Raw genomic sequence first — 17,282 nt, forward strand, 5'->3', positions numbered from 1 at the left:
CTGCTCCTTCTTATTATTTCATTAGGATCTGTCCTCATAGAAGAAAGTTTACATTTACTGAACAGCTCTTGTAGACCACCGACTCGAGGGAAACTATTCCTTATTCCTCCAGCTCTATAAGATAGTATTTCTGTACTCCCATTTTGCAGATAAGAAGGTACCTAACACCACTTGGCATGGACTAAGTCCTAAATACATGTAAAAAGGCAAAAACTACTAATGCAGTCCTATTGCCACCATCACTATTAAGGCACCTGTCCCAGGACAGAGACCAGAAGGGGGCCTGGTCTATCAGATGCCACAGCACCTGCTTTTCCCCACTGTAGCACTCTGCCTTGCTGTGGCAGGGCTAGGTCAAAGGACTGACCGTCTTCATTCTCTTGCTATTGTTCACAATCGTCCGAGTGATTTAGAAATACTCAGTGCCGTTTTGTCTCAGCTTCTCAGATCACAATCAGCCTGAAGTCTTTGCTCCCACGAGCCACTCATTTCTTATCTGTGTTTTCAACACATCCTACTGATGGTCTTTCTCTTTGCATTCCACAGCCATGCAGGCTTCTGGGCCAGGTAGGTCACGAAGGGGGCTGGGAGCCTGCACTTCTGCAAGTAGCCTGGGTACTGGCAGCTCAGGCATCCTCCCCAGGGCAGGGTCTGCGGTGGCTGTGTGTCAGGCTCTGAGCTTCCTTGCTCTCCCGGGAGGTAGGAGAGAAAGCTGGAAGGAGGACTTAAAGCTGGAAGGAGGACTTACTTCAGAAAGGGGACAGGACTCTGCCTGGGGAGGCTGTTGCTGGAACCAGGACGTAGGTCCCTGCGGTCCTGTTTGCCAGGACCGAAGCTTCGATTCTAAGAGAGACTTCAGGGAGAGAAAGTGTTGGCCATAGGCAGGACGATGGACAGAATTCTCAATCAGCTCTCACCTGGCCCTTCTACCAATCCCGGGAAGTGCGGCTTCCCCTTCCCTACAGGGAATGACCGGGCCACATCTGCGCTGGAGGTGCGTCCTGGTGAGTCATGCCTGACTATGATGAGAGCTTCCTTGGCTGAGCCTCTTCTGACCTTCCTCAGAGGTCCTCCAGTCTGTGGTGGTTCAGGGGACTTCCTTCTATGGGCAAAATAGCACCACCTGTCTGCTACCCACTCCTGCCCTCATGGACCATCACTTCCGCACTCAGCATCATCCCATAGCATCCAGGGTCCCTTAAATACACACCAACTAGATGGCTCTGATCCCAAGTGACACACAAAGAAATGGGAAGGGAGACAGGCAAGCGATCCCTCACTGAGCCTGGACCTGTGCCGGGCACTAGGCTGTGCCGTTTCATATTTATTTATTATTCACAACAAGACCGCGAGGCAGTAGTATTCCCACTCACAGAGAAGCAAATTAAGGCTTCAAAGTAACTTTCCCAAGGTCACAGAGCCAAATACTTGGTGAAGCCAGGGTTCAAAGTCAAATGTACGTAATCACGAAAAACTTGTGTTCTTTTCTTACAGTGCCTTCCATAACCCCTAAATCCACACACTTCCCACACTCTACACCTCACACATCAAACTTAAAAAAAAAAAAAAAAAGCGAACCAGGTGTTAATTATTTTTAAATTGCATTGAAAGTTGAGAACGACTGTTTAGAGAAAACTGTCAGTGGATTTATGGACTCTGGTAAAACTGAACTGGAAGAGGCAGACACTTTTACAGCATCTCATCCTCACGTGGTCTTAACAACCTGATCCCAGACAGGGAACTCCGTGTGCTCCAGCGCCCGTGACCGGGCCACTCACTTCCGAGGCTGTTTTCTATGTAAAACCTTCCACTCGGACCTTCCGTTGCCAGCAAAATGTAAAATGTTCTTTTTGCGGGTGCACGGGTGAGGTGGGTGATCTTGAACCACGTACCCTCTCACGTGGCCAACCGTAAATGACTTAGGAAAGTCAGAGGGGTGGGATAAAGGAAATTCGTACCATGTAGAAGGGGTAACTTAAGGCATTCTCAGCCCAGAATCTTTCCCTTTTCAGGAAAACAAGGAAGGTAACTACTGTGGTGGGGGGAGGGTAAGATCATATTTACCCACAAAAATCCTAACATAGCGCCTTCCCTTGCCTTTGACTGAGTCTACATCAACTCGTGAGGTAACGCTGGTCGCCACAGGTTGGCCCGATGTCCTGTGCGCAGTTGTATACACATCTGCTTGACTTAAGAAAAAAAAATGAACTAGTTGTGAATGCAGTGTGTTTGGAAGACATGCAAGCTCAAGACATGAAGTCCACAGGGGAAAGTTGATAGGTGTAAACACAGGTGAGAACCATTAGGCTTATCTCGGGGAAGCTACAAAAAAAAAAGAAAAAAAAAATCCAAAACAGGGAAATTTTCTTACCTGAGGTTTGTGTGAGATTAAAATGCCTGCTTGCTTGCTTGCTTGCTTTCTTTATTTCTTTCTTTTTTAAAGAGAGGGAACAAGAGCTTGAGTGGGGGCGTGGAGGGCCAGAGGGAGAGGCGAGAGGAAATCCCAAGCAGGCTCCATGCTTAGTGCAGAGCCTAACGCTGGGCTCGATCCCATGATCTTGAGATTATGACCTGAGCCCAAATAAAGAGTTGGACACAACCGACTGAGCCAGTCAGGTGCCCCGAGGTTGAAATGCTTTTGGAGGGCTGGAGTATTCAGAAAGAATCAATTCCTTTTATAAGTAGGTGTCTCTGGATCCTAAGATGGCAAAACCAATAAATATGTCCTAACTGGTGAACAAGATTGTGGTGGCCATGAGTTCCTTCTCTGGTCCCATCACAGTGTGCCCAGAGGCCAGTCTTTACCTGTCCCCCTCCCCTTAGTGATGTCCCTGCTCAGACAGGCTTTCACTTGAACCAAGGCTGCTCGTTCTGAAAGGCGGAAATAATGTGTACAGGGACAAACTTAATAGTTCACCTCTGCTGGGCAATACAGGCCTTGTCTAGCATTGACAGCTAAGGAGATAAGAAGTGACAGAGTTATCACCAAAAATCTGATTGTAAAGATATCTGAATGCTTTTTTTTTAAAAGATTTTATTTATTTATTTGACAGACAGAGATCACAAGCAGACAGAGAGGGAAGCAGAGAGAGAGGGAGAAGTAGGCTCCCCACTGAGCAGAGAGCCCGATGAGGGGCTCGATTCCAGGACCCTGGGATCATGACCTGAGCTGAAGGCAGAGGCTTTAACCCACTGAGCCACCCAAGCACCCCCTGAACGCTCTGCTTCGAAGGCTCTGCCTACATTTTGCCACACTGACAAGGCTCTTTACAGAGGTTTAAAACGTGACCATTTCAAGGCAGTAATTTCAATGAAGTCTTATGAAATCCCTTAGGCATATGAGACACCGCTAGCCGAAGCATGCAGGCTTGATAAACTGATATTGGCTCTTCCAGATGCTGAATCAATAGCATGTCAGATTCAGTGGGAAAAGGTACATAGAGAATAATGGACAAGATTTACGTAGTTTCAAAAAAAAGTTGAACTGGAATAAATGACCTATTTTCAGTTAGGTGAGCAACTCAGGATTGCTGAATCAGCAGCCATACAATAATTGATTTCTATGCATAGAAATAGGCCATCATCCAACCTGCCCCCCATCCCTGCCATGGAAGTCCAAATATGAAACCATGACTACACTAGATTGTACTGTCTGCTCTGACTATTCTTCCTAATATTCTAGTCTGGACCGTGTTTCTAAGGATTCTTTCTCTTTTCTTTTTTTTTTTTTTTTAAATAGAGAAGTAGGAAAGGAGTTTATTTCAATGAGGCCAACATCGGGAAGACTGCAGACTAGCGTCTCAAAGTTTGTCTCTCCCCATTTCTAAGCATATTAATATATCCCTACCACCATTTAACCAAGACTGCAAGCCAGCCTTCCCACTGGATCTGCAGACACGCATAACATTTCCAAATAGATGTGGCAACAAAGGGATGTTTATCTTCAATCAAAGAAAATTCAAAATAAATGAAAGGATCCATTTTACATATATCAGAGTTTAAAATAACAACAATTACAATCTAGGTGAAGGGGTGTGTGTATGGGGAAAAGGAACTGATACGGTCACTGCTGGTAGAATAAATTAGTGCGACACGGTAATTATTATTTGTGTAGGTATCCTCTGAACAACATTAATTCCACTTGTAAGAATTTATCCTACAGATGTGCTCACTGAAGTGGGCAATCATATGTGTAAAAATATTTGGGGGGGTCTGTTAGCAAAAGCAAGAACTGTAACAATAGAGGGAGTGGTGAAATCAATTATGGACTATTATGCAGTTCTTATAAAGGATGCACTGTATCTAAATCTATAATATGGGAAGACATTTACTGGCATACATGACATGGTCTTATTTGTATAACAGAAATATACACACAGACATTTGCATACGCACAGACGTTTTAAAGACCATACACTGAACCGTCTCCATTCTGGGGTAGTGGGAATGAAGGGCAGGGGTGAGAATGGGGACTTTCAGTTTTTACCTGATAAACTTCAGTAATGTTTGAATATTTAAGAGGAGCTTACATTGTTATTATAATTTTAAAAATGAAATGAATGATGGCATGCCCTATGAAGGGTGCCCTGGGCCCACTGACTAAAAGGGAAAAGAGAACAGGCCTCAACTATAATAACTGGGAAAGAAAAATAGGTACATTTTTACACAGAAACGCCAGGTACAATGGTCCCTCTGCTACAGAAATATTCCATTTAAAGATGCAGAGCACCCATGCTGAAAGTGAATACTTGTAAATAACCACTCACTACCAAGAGGGTCTAATTACTGTGCTAACGCGAGCATGTACATGCATACATGTACCTCAGCTAATTTTTTTTCTGAATATAAGATTCACATACGTCCACCATAAAAACAGAAAAATGGACAAAACAGAAATTTAAAGTCCCTTGTAATTCTGACTTCCAGAGATCACTACAATACCCATCTTTAGGCTACTGTAACATTTCTTTATGCATATCCAAAAAATCTATGTATTTTTTAAAATGGGGGGGCGCCTGGAGTGGCTCAGTCAGTTAAGGGTCTGCCTTTGGCTCAGGCCATGATCTCAGGGTTCTGGGTTTGAGCCCCCCATCACTGGGCTCCCTGCTAGGGGGAAATTGGCTTCTCCCTCTCCCTCTGGCCTTCCCACCACTGGTGTGGCCGCACGCACGCTCTCTCTCTCACACAAATAAAATCTTTAAAAATAGATAAATAAATAAATAATTATGGGATCATGGCTTTACAAGTTGTTTTTTTCCACTTAATAGTGTTGGAAATAGGAGGCACCTGACTGGCTCAGTCAGTTAAGGGTCTGCCTTTGGCTCATCATGATCCCAGGATCCTGGGATCAAGCCCTGCATCCGGGCTCTCTGCTCAGCAGGAAGCCTGCCTCTCCCCCTCTCTCTGCCTACGTGTGATCTCTCTGTCAAATAAACAAATAAAATCTTAAAAAAAAAAGTTTTGGGGGGTGCCTGGGTGGCTCAGTGGGTTAAAGCCTCTGCCTTTGGCTCAGGTCATGATCCCAGGATCCTGGGATCAAGCCCTGCATCTGGGCTCTCTGCTCAGTGGGGAGCCTGCTTCTGCCTCTCTTCCCTGCTCATGCATGTGAGCTCTCTCTATCTTAATTTTCTTTTTAAAGATTTTGTTGATTTATTTGTCAGAGAGAGAGAGAGAGCACAACCAAGCAGAGGGGCAGGGAGAGGCAGAGAGAGAAGCAGGCTTCCTGCTGAGCCAGGAGCCTGATGTGGTACTCCATCCCAGGATTCTGGGATCATGACTTGAGCTGAAGGCAGCCGCTTAACTGACTGAGCCACTCAGGTGTCCCTCTCTGTATCTTAAATAAATAAATAAAATCTTTAAAAAAATAGTGTTGCATGTACCTTCCATATCAGTGTACACCTCATTCTTTTTAATAGCTACACAGTATTGCAATTTACTGATATATCATAATTTTAAAAAAATCAATCCCCTATTAAGGATTTACGTGCTTCTAAAGTTTTGGTTCCGTAAGTAAGATTGCAAGACTGCAATCAACCACCCACATATATGAATGTTGGCCCATGAGTACTTACATAGATACACTCCTAGAAGTGAAATACATTTAGTTTGTTTGAAGGGGAGATCAAATTGTCACTACGACTCTCTCTCTCTAGGTGTTATCTCCCTCCATTTTTACTGAAGAGGCAACTGACGCTCCGAGTGGCTTCACAGCTCTATTAGTGAGTGACCGAGCTAGCTTCAAGCCCAGATTCCCTGAGTCTAAGGCAGGTACTCTTCCCACTACATACTACGTGGATTCACATTCAGGAAGCGAAAGCAAAGCATTCATCAGAAGTAAGGAGTGGGGCTGAGCCAAGGGTCTTGAAGCCAGTACCGCTTGCAATGTCCCTGCTGGGAGGAGCTGGGATTGGACAGATGGGGGGACGTGTGTACCACAGCCCAGAGACTCCACAGTACTGCGCTGTGCTCTCACGTGGTTCAACATGAGGGCTTCCCATTTTAATCTCTACCAGAACCACAGAATCTCTTCTACACCCGTGTTTTTCCAACTTTTCGATTGCATTTCACCCTGTCACCCAGCACGTACACACACACAACTGCAGCAATACTTCTACTGGCTATCTGCAAAGCATTGTGAAATTTTCTCTTTCATAAAAAAAAAAAACAGTGCTGGTCAAAACCCCGAGTTTGAAAACTCTCCACTATACCCCAGAAGAGGCTATCTTGATCTCTCCCCAGGCAGGCAGGTGGGCATGTAAAAAAGATGAAGGTCCATCTGAATTCCTCATTCTGGTTTGCTTTCCTGAGCTGGTCCCCTTTCAGCTTTCCATTCCTGGCCACCTTCCACATCCTCGCTCAAGCCACATCCTCTGGCCCAGGCCAGGGTCAGTCCTGCCTGTCATTTTAGCCTTACAAGCCTCCCCCCTTTGAGGGAAAGCTCTGTTTTATCTACCCTCTGTGGCTATCAATCCAAACAGTAACATTCCTTGGACATCCAGTCCAAGTGCAACCTGTCCTGGACCTTCTGTCCATGTTGTTCTCTTCCTTTTCTATCTCCCAGAGCTTAATACGTGCTTCTGCACGTGGCAATGCAGATTCGGTCTTGCCTTGTTGCACGTGTGAGGCTGTGCCTCTGCAATGAGATCGCCATCATTCCAGCGGCTGTGAGTGATGGGCTGCCTTGTTCTATCCATAGAGGATCTAGGGCCCTTCACAATAAGAGCACGGACCACAGCATACTAATAAAAAAGGAATAGGAATCAAGAATCTGGACGAGGAAAAACTTAAATAAGAGACAAAGTTCAAGGCCATGGCAAGAAAAAAAGAGAATATCAACTTTCACATCATGAAGGGCCACATCAATGTTATCGTTGAGTTCTGAATTCAGCTGGGAAGCTTCCTGGCCATCAAAGGTAAAAGGGGATTAAAGATAGATATATAGACCAATGGAATAGAATAGAGAGCCCAGAAATAAATCCTTGAATATATGGTCAAATGATTTTCAACAAGGGAGCCAAGATCATTCAATGGGGGAAAGGACAGTCTTTTCAACAAATGGTGCTGGGAAAACTGGATATCCACATGCAACGAAACAAAATTGGAAGTTACCTTACACCATATATAAAAATTAACTCCACAGGAATAAATACCTAAAACTGTAAAATTCCTAGAAAAAACGGGGGGTGGGGGGAGCTTTGCAACTTTGCATTCGACAATTATTTTTAAAAAAGCACAGACAAGAAATCAAAATAGACAAAATGGGACCTCAAACGTATCAAAATCTGTGCATCCAAGGACACAATCAACAGGGTGAAAAAGCAATCCACATAAAGGTGAAGATATTTGCAAATCATATCTGCTAAGGGGTTAATATCCAGAATATATAAAGAAATCCCACAACTCAAGAACAACAAAAACAACCTGACTTAAAAATGGGCAAGAAACTTCGATATTTCTCCGAAGATAATATACAAATGGCCAAAAGCGTATGAAAAGATGCTGAACATCACTCATCATCAAAGAAATGCAAATCAAAACCACAATGAAATTCCACCTCACACCCATTAAGACGGGTACTATAAAAAAACACAGAAAATAACAAGTGTTGGCAAGGATGTGGAGAAATTGCACCCTGTGCATTGTTGATAGCCACGGTGCAAAATGGTATAGTGGTTCCTGAAAAAACCAAAAATAAATTCACAAAAGAACTCAGCAATCCCACGCTGGATATAGGTCCGAAAGAGCTGAAAGCAGTAGCTCAAAGAGATATTTTTACACCATGTTCATAAAAGAATGCTTCATCTTAGTCGAAAGATGGAAGCAACCCAAATATCCAGAAGCAGAAAGTGGCATATCCACACAACAGAATATTATTTAGCCTTCAAAAGGAAGGAAATTCTTTCACTTGCTACACCACCGATGAACCTTGGGGACATTATGATTGGTGAAATAAGCCAGTCCCCAAAAGACAACTACTGTAAGATTCCACCTACATGAGAAATCTAAAGTAGTCAAACTCATAGAAACAGAAAGTAGAAGGGTGGTTGCCAGGAGCAGGGGTTTGGGGGGAAATGGCTGCTGTTGTTTACACAGAGTTTAAGGAGTTTCAGTTTTGCAAAATGAGAAAGTTCTCGAGATCCCCATCTCGAGATGTAATGTGAACATACTTAACATTAAAGTATACTTGTACTTTATTAGTACTAAACTGTACATTTAAAAATGGTTAAGATGATAAATTTTATGTGTACTTTACCACAATTTAAGACAAAAGGTAAAAGGGAGACAATCACATAATTTTATTAGAGAAGAATCATATGCTTACCCCCAGGGTCTAGGGTTTTGCCTATGTTTTCAAAGAATCTTAAGTACTGAGCTGTATTCCCGTCCCATCTAGTCTAGGGCCACGGCCACCCCTAGTGAAAATAACTGTAGTTATCCTCCTGGCTGAGGAGATTGCTCTAGTTTCTGCCTCCAACACTTTGTGAAACCTCTGTACTCTTCTTTGGGCCTCCTCTTCTGTCCCCTTGGCTTTGTAGTGCATTCACCCTTCTCTCTTGGCCCTAGAGCCTGTGATATGCACCCCTGCATTCAACCCAGGCTTTCCAGTTAGTGCACCTCGGGGCAAGGTGTCTACATCCGGGGCCCTACGTAAACCGGGTGGGAGGGGATTGGAGGCAGGGAGTAGATTTCACAAAAATGATGGAGAAATCAATGTTCTAAACTGTCTTCCTACAGCAAATGCACTTAGAATTTAATTATATATGTAAAATTTATTTCTTACAATGCCAGTTAATAAAAGCATTCATTAAAGGGCAGAACATCAAAATGCAAACAGTGAAGACAAAATAATATTCAAAGAGTTGTATTTGGAAGCAGCTTTTTTTTTTTTTAACAATTTTATTTATTTGAGAGACAGAGAGCACACTAGCAGTGGGGGAGGGGCAAAGGGAAAGAGAAGCAGACTGCCCACCAAGCACAGAGTCTGAAGCAGGGCTCCATCCCAGGACCTGAGATCACCATCCAAACTGAAGGCAGGCTTTTAACTGGTTGACTGAGCCACCCAGGTGCCCGAAGTCCCTCTCTTCCAAAGAAAATACTTCCTCTGTGCACTCAGATAATCTTGTCTTCTGTGCCAACTATGTACATTTTACCAAGTGCTTGCATTGTGGTGATTTGCATCATTTTGCTTTCCCTGTTAGAGTGTGAGCTGTATGAAGGCAGGAAATGTATCTTACTCATCCCTGTATCTCTCATGTTTAGTACAAAACTATGTTTAGTGTTGGCTGTGCTTTAATCTATAGAAAGGTGTTAAATATTATAGGCTATACTATGTGTTCTTTAAATATACACATCAATCAATATGAAAAATAATAGAAACACTTACAAAATAACACATTTTAAAAGCACTCTAGGAGATCCTTATATCCAAAAAACAGACACCAGAAAATGTCATATAAATGAATTCACTTAGTGGCGCCCGGGTGGCTCAGTTGGTTAAGCATCTGACTTCTGCTCAGGTCATGATCCCCCTGGGTCCTGGGACTTGGCCCGTTGGGCTCTCTGCTCAGCAGGGAGTCTGCTTCTCCCTCTCCCTCTGCTCCTCCCCACCTCCCCTGCCCCTCCCAGCACGCCCCAACCCCCTCATATAAATAAACAAAATCTTTTAAAAAATGAATTCACTTAAATCATGGCTAAATTTTGTAAATAAATCTTTTTTTGGCAGATAAGACTCGATTGATGAAACTTAATATTATGAAAATGTTGACTTCTTTTTATGTTGATCAAAATTTAGATATTATTGCTATCTCATGCTAGTTCTCAGAATGAACAAAGTGAGTAAATTACTGACTTCAGGGGATACATTTCATCTGACAACAACATATGCGGGCACAATGTAATAACCCTTCACTTCAGGTTTGCGTTGTACAGCTTGATTACTAAAATGATTGTTTTTCCCCAAAAATATTAAAGGAAAGGCTCCTCAATTTTCCAAAGACCTCCCCCAAATTTAAAAAAATTCACATCATCCTTTTTGATGCATCTCTCATGGTATTATCCTTAGTGATTCTTTTTTCTGTGAATCTCTTTCCTGTGATTTAGGCGGTTTTTGAACATCACTTTCAAGGACTCCGTGGGATCTTCCATCTTTTTGAAGATTTGCATTTTCACCCTGCTACCAGTTCGGTTTGCGCTGTCTCCTGTTCACAACACTGGAGAGACTGGCCAATGGCTGGCATAGATGATGAGACGGAATGTGAATGAGCCCAGATTTCCCAAGTCTGCGTCGTGTTATTTGGATTTTCTGTGGGGCCCCTGATCATGACAGCTTGGATGAGAAGGCTCCTTTTCAGAGCCTCCCCCCATCGGGGCTTTCTCTGTCTGCCCCCTCACAAAGTGATCACAAACCCCAAACCCTGTGTTGACAAGCCTCCAACGCAAACGGAGGGAGTTCATCAGAAGCTCTGTTTTGTCAGCCCTCCGAGAAGATAAGGGGGAACTTCCATACTTGCTCAGTTCATTCTGAAGTTTCATAATTGTCAAGATTTGGAAAAAATAAATTGCTTCTCATGAAAATGATAGAGAACTTCTTGAGAAATTCACCATTCTGGGGGGAATCAAAGACTTCATTGAAACTTGTGTGTGCATGCCTGTGTATGTTGCTACTTTCTTAAAGCCAAAAGGACGAGTAATGCTAGTGAGGAGGAAAAGCATCTTTTCCCACCAGGCCCATTTTAACCACCTGGGCCTTGGAAAAAAGATAGTTTCTAGGATTAACTACCTTAGCAGGAACACTGCAAAGATGTCAGGTGCTGTGCTTACTAAATTTTATTATTCCACTTATTTGAACTAATGTACACCCCCCCCCATTTCCCTACACAGTTGTGAAAGGAATACACTCTAAGCAAAAGCTAGGCAACACACTCAAATAATGTAAGTCCACTTTTGTAATTATTACAAAGAACATTAACTCAGAAAACAGAAGCATGTTTTAAATTTGATTTTCTAACATTGTACTCTAAATTTGATTTTCAAACATTTACAGAACTGGACAAAAACACTGAGGGGCACTTTATGATCAAGAAATAGAAAACTTTAGGGGCGCCTGGGTGGCTCAGTGGGTTAAAGCCTCTGCCTTCGGCTCAGGTCATGATCTCAGGGTCCTGGGATCGAGCCCCGCATCAGGCTCTCTGCTGACCAGGGAGCCTGCTTCTTCCTCTCTCTCTGCCTGCCTCTCTACTTATGATCTCTGTCTGTCAAATAAATAAATAAAATATTAAAAAAAAAAGAAAAGCTTTAAAAAAAAAAGAAATGGAAAACTTTATTTTCTCGAATTAAACAGAAGTTACTGCAAGAAACAATTGTCATTGTGTTGCAGATGGACCAATTATTTTTTCTTCTGATGATTACTGTTTTGCAAAAATTAATTATTGAAGGATTATACACACAGTATACATAGAAAGACCTCCTTTCATAGCCTATTAGGACTCAGACCTTGTTCCTAACTTCTTTCTCATGACACAATGCACTTTTCTTTTCCCCTTAATTTCCTAATAGGAAGGTTTAAAAAAATTAAGTCATTTTTCAACACTTATAATACGTAAATATTGCTCACTGTAGTGTACCACCAAGACATTTCCCTCCCTGTACATCCTTGTTTTCCTATAGTCAGTAATTATCTTTTCTGTTTTCATTTGCTTACGTTTCTATGCGCTCACCACCATTGATCACCCGGCTCTACAAGAGACCTAGTTGTTAACCTCCTCCCACACCTCAGACTACTTTTTGGCAGTGCTGCTTCTAGAGCCCTGTTCTCCTGCCGTAAGCCACACAGATGCTTGACTAGCCTGTTGCAGGATGGTAGTTTGGGGTTTCTTTTTACCACCATTTTGGAGATTCTCTGTCTTTTCTGCTTCCTGGATCCTGTCTTCCCTGTTCTCTTACTTTCGTGAAGTACCATCTTCTAGAAACCACCTGTGAAAGGATGCACGGGTGCACATTTTTTGAGACTGTGTTTCATGAAATGTCTTTCTATCACCTCCTCACCTGACAAAGTTGGAAATAATAATCCCCTGGGAATGTTTCAGGCACTCCTCCCTTGCCTTGTAGTTTCCAACATCACTTTTAAGAAGTCTTAAGTTATCTTCTGTCTTCACCCTTTCATCTCCCCACCCCCACCCAGTCACACTGGAGGCTTTTATCTCCGGTTCTAAATTTCACTATGCTGTGCTTGGGTATGGAACGTTCAGAAATGTCAGCTTTTTACTGAGGAGTAATATACTTGCAGAAGACAGCACGAATCATAAGTATCAACTTGATGAATTTTTTACAAAATTCACACATGCTGCAGAACTAGTACCTAGAGGAAGAAACAGAGGACTCCCAAGATCCTGCTTCCAGCCCCTGCCTGCCCCTAGTGGTAACCGCTATTCTAATTTGTAAGGCCATAGATCCAGAGTGTGCCTGTTTCGGGATTTTTGTAGAAATGAAGTCATACAATATGTATTCTTTTACTACTGGTCTCTTTCACTCACCATGAAGTTTGTGAGATTCAGTTGTGTCTCCTGTATGTAGTGGTCATTCATTCGTTCTTGTTCATTAGAGGAACACACTGCGATGAATTTCACCCAACGCTCATGCTGATGGGCTTTTCATTGTTTTCAGTCGGTGGTGCCATAAACATTTCTGTACACGGCCTTTGCTGAAGAGATGTATGCATTTCTGTGGGCTGGCGTGACACTTTCCCCCATTTTCTTGGCTGGGGACTCAGCCTTTTCAATCTGAATACTTACTTTTTTCATTTTAGAGAAAATTTCTCGAACGGCTTCTTTTTCTTCCATTTTTTTTTCCAGCTCTTCTTTCTGTCCTTCTGGAACTCTAACGCTCATAACTTTCTTCATAACTTAACTTTCCTTTCCTATTTATTTTGGGCTTATTTTCTCAGAGGACATCTCAATTCTACCTTCCAATATTTCTACTGTGTTTTTGTCTTAGTATTTTTTTCATCTCCAAGAGATTTAAAATTTTTTCTGATTTTTAAATAGCATCCTGATCTTGTTTCATTGTTTCAACGTCTTCTCTTCTCTAAGAAATTAAAAAAAATTTTTGTTCTTACGCTCTCTGTAGTATCTTGTGTTCAGCTCCTGTTTTTGGTTTATTTGTCTTTCTGTGACTGGGCAAGCTTTCCTCAAATGTGTGGTGATCTTTGGCTGCCTCAACATGTTTAAGAGTGAGGAATTTAAAAATGGGTTTGGAACTCTAAGGGGTGTGTGTGTGTGTGTGTGTGTGTGTGTTGCGGGGCGGGGGGTGGTAGTGGTGCCTGCCACACCATGGGGGCATGGGGGATACAGAACTTTCCTCTCTGGCAGGTTGATTTCCTCAGGCAGGAATCCTCCAACCGGGGCCCCGACCAGTAGAAAGGGTTGAGAGATCTTACTAGTCACCATGAAGGATTTTACTTAATTTCCATTACTCAGTAAGATAATCCATCCCTGTTCTCAGCAGAGCCTGGTTGTCCCTGGGTCTAGAGCAGCGGCCCTGCTCGGTAGCTGCCAGCCACGTGCCGCCATTTGAATTTAAATTAATTAAGATTAAATTAAATACTTAGTTCTTTAGTCACACTAGCCGTACTGACTGTTGAGCCACGTGATGATGGGCAATGCTGGTATCAAACATTTCCTTCATCCCAGAACTTTTTTAGTGCTTGAGACTTAACCTCACATTTTATGCTTTGGGAGAAGTGGTTTCTTTAACTGTATTGCTGGATAAAGGGATCTGAAAGTTTGATGTCTTTTTTTTTTTTTTTTAAGATTTTATTGAGAGAGCGAGAGCAAGAGAGAGAGAGAGAGAGAGAGAGCACGAGCGCAGGGAGGGGCAGGGGAGAGGGAGAAACAGATTCTCAGCTGAGCAGGGAGCTCAACGATTCGAGGCTCGATCCCAGGACCCCGAGATCACGACCTGAACTGAAGGCAGATGCTTAACCAACTGAGCCACTCAGGGACCCCTTGGTGACTTTATAATTTTTTTAAAAAGATTTTTTTTTTATTTATTTGATAGAGGTCACAAGTAGGCAGAGAGACCCGCAGAGAGAGGGGAAGGGAAGCAGGCCCCCTGCCGAGCAGAGAGCCAGATGTGGGGCTTGATCCCAGGACCCTGAGATCATGACCTGAGCCGAAAGCAAAGGCTTTAAACCACTGAGCCACCCAGGCACCCTGACTTTGTATATAATTTTTTTAAAGGTTTATTTATTTATTGGACAGACAGAGATCACAAGTAGGCAGAGAGGCAGGCAGAGAAAGAGGAGGAAGCAGGCTCCCCGCTGAGCAGAGAGCTCGATGTGGGGCTCCATCCCAGGACCCTGGGATCATGACCTGAGCCGAAGGCAGAGGCTTTAACCCACCAGGCCACCCAGGCGCCCCTGTATGTAATTTTTAAAATTAATTCTTTAGCTTTCAATCTTGCCCCAAACCTAACCTCACAGGTACTTTAAGGCTTCCATTTTTGAAATTTGACTTAACCTCTTCCCACTCGAACGAACACTCCTGAAGGCAGGTTTTGGCTTTCTGCTGTTCGTTGCCACTTGTCCATCTGTCTTCCACCTTTCAAAATGTGTTCATGCCCATTTTACTCATTTATTATCCTTTTCCTGGGTTTTAGGCAGGGAGCAGAGATACACATGTTCACTTGGCCACCTTAGACCTGTGATCCTCCAGAGAATGTTTTGAACATAACTAACAGCAAAGTGAATGGTACAAAGTGATTCGCTGCTTTGCTATGTTGAGCAGAATTTCCCCAGGCTTTCTCTTAAGTGTTGTAGTTGTCAGAAAAGTTTTTCATTTTTGAGTTTTTTAATGCTCCATTCCTTTATATTTTTTCAAATATTATTCATTTATTATAGAGTAAGGCATTGCTCTGGTTACAAGTTTTCGTACTTTATCCTTTCATTTCATAAAATACTGTTGCTAAACACTGTCAGTGAAAGTTTAATAATAATGTATGGTGATAAAACCTAATGAACATCATATAGGGGAAGGTTATTTTCATTTGACTAAATATTAGTGTCCTTTCCCACAGCCTGAAGGAGAGCAACCCAGCTGAGCCCATCCTATATAAACTACCCTTGATCAGACCCCTGAGTATGAGAATAAATACATATTAATGTAAACCACTGTGTTTGGGGTAACTTGCATTATTGTTGCAACAGCTGTCTAGTAACTTGGGATAAGGGTCTTTACCAACAGGCCTTCAGCATTAAATAAATAAAATAAAGGTCTGCGTTAGTCACTTATGTTTAGGAGAAAATAAAAATAAATAAAAATTCTCACCTTATAATGGAAAGCCCTTTCTCATCCTTTTTTTTTTTTTTTTTTTGCATTTTCTCTAATGGTGTTTTCTTATGAGAACTTGCCATAAGAAGTATTTCATGTTTTTAAACAGGGACATAAGCATCTGTTATGGGAAACTCTGAAATCACTAATATTTTTTCCCTTTAACTAAAAAGGATATTTAATTAATAAGCAGTGACTAGTATACAAATTACATCAAGATCTGTGTGCTTCTTTCCCAAAAAATGTATTATATGCATGTAACAAAATTAGAGAATTAGAGAATATGAATTGTTTGCAAAAATTTTATGAGAGTTCTTTGCCCAGAATTATGCTTGCCTGCTTTTCAGTGTTTCCACTGAGTGATGATGTCACTCAGGACCTACCGTTGTTGCTCTAGGGGACATATAAAAGAGTCAGAACATGTCTCCCGTGGAAGCAGTTGCCCACAAAGCCGTGCTGTGAGTTGTGAACTAACTCCCCAGAGTCTGTCCCTAAGATCAATCGGGCATGCTGGCCTTGGACAGCATTGTGCAGAGAGCGGGAAACAGTCACTATTAACAGTGTCCCTGATAGTAAATAAAGGGACAGTGTGAGCTCCTTTGACTGCTTTCTCACTTGGTGTCCTGATGTTTTATTTTTTTTTTAATCAAAAGAATCAGAGAAAGGTCTGGCCCTGCATCTGAAAGGTCTGGGGTGACAGCCCTGTATTTGGCAGATCCTGAAATAACACTTTAAGTAATAAATACTAATTTTTAAAGCACACGAGCTTAGATTTTTTTACAAGTTAATTTTCACATTTACTAGAAGAACCTGAATGGAATGTGTCTGTGTGTGTACTACTAAAAAAAACCTGTTTTCTTTAAAACACTAAATTGAAACCCATAACAAAGCAAGGGTTAATCCTGTTTTGACTCTTGGGAGCTGTGATCCTTTTAGGAAGTCATGTATGTGCCTTTGTCCATTATGTTGATTCATACACGTAAAAACTCTGGGGCACTGACCTTGTGCTAGGCACCCTATTAAATGCTAGAGACACAAAGGTGGATGGCTTCCATAGCACTTACGTAAAGTCAAAGGGGAAAAGCAGGCAATTATCAACTATTGTAACAAGTGTGAAAAGTCTGTGGCTGGGCGGGATGGGAGCACATGGTCTCCTGAATGAGGGATGTCAAGAGCAGAAAATCTAAATTGAGGCCTGACATCTTCAGTGTTTCCCTGACTTAGGGAGTCTCTCTCTGTAACAATCTACGATTTACTTGTCTTCTGTGTTCGGCTCACCACCCACCAAAGGAATTGCTCCTATCCCTAGGGATCATCTGACGACAACCCCACCTCTTTTGCCAGGGTATCTGCAATGTCTAAATGAGCTTGGCTTCAGCACCATATCTGTTCTTTCACTGCTTCAAGCACAGGAATCACGACCGGTAGGAAATTATTCCATTTGAACATTGATGTTAT

At 42.4% G+C, this 17,282-nt stretch overlaps 1 long non-coding RNA gene across 1 annotated transcript in view; it reads right to left on the reverse strand.

Annotated features, from left to right (window-relative positions):
- LOC123924994 overlaps positions 1 to 17,282 on the reverse strand; it is a 115,847-nt gene that overhangs the window by 38,380 nt on the left and 60,185 nt on the right. The window lies entirely within an intron of this gene.

Source organism: Meles meles, chromosome 14, assembly GCF_922984935.1.
Source record: "Meles meles chromosome 14, mMelMel3.1 paternal haplotype, whole genome shotgun sequence".
NCBI classification, from domain to species: Eukaryota; Metazoa; Chordata; class Mammalia; order Carnivora; family Mustelidae; genus Meles; species Meles meles.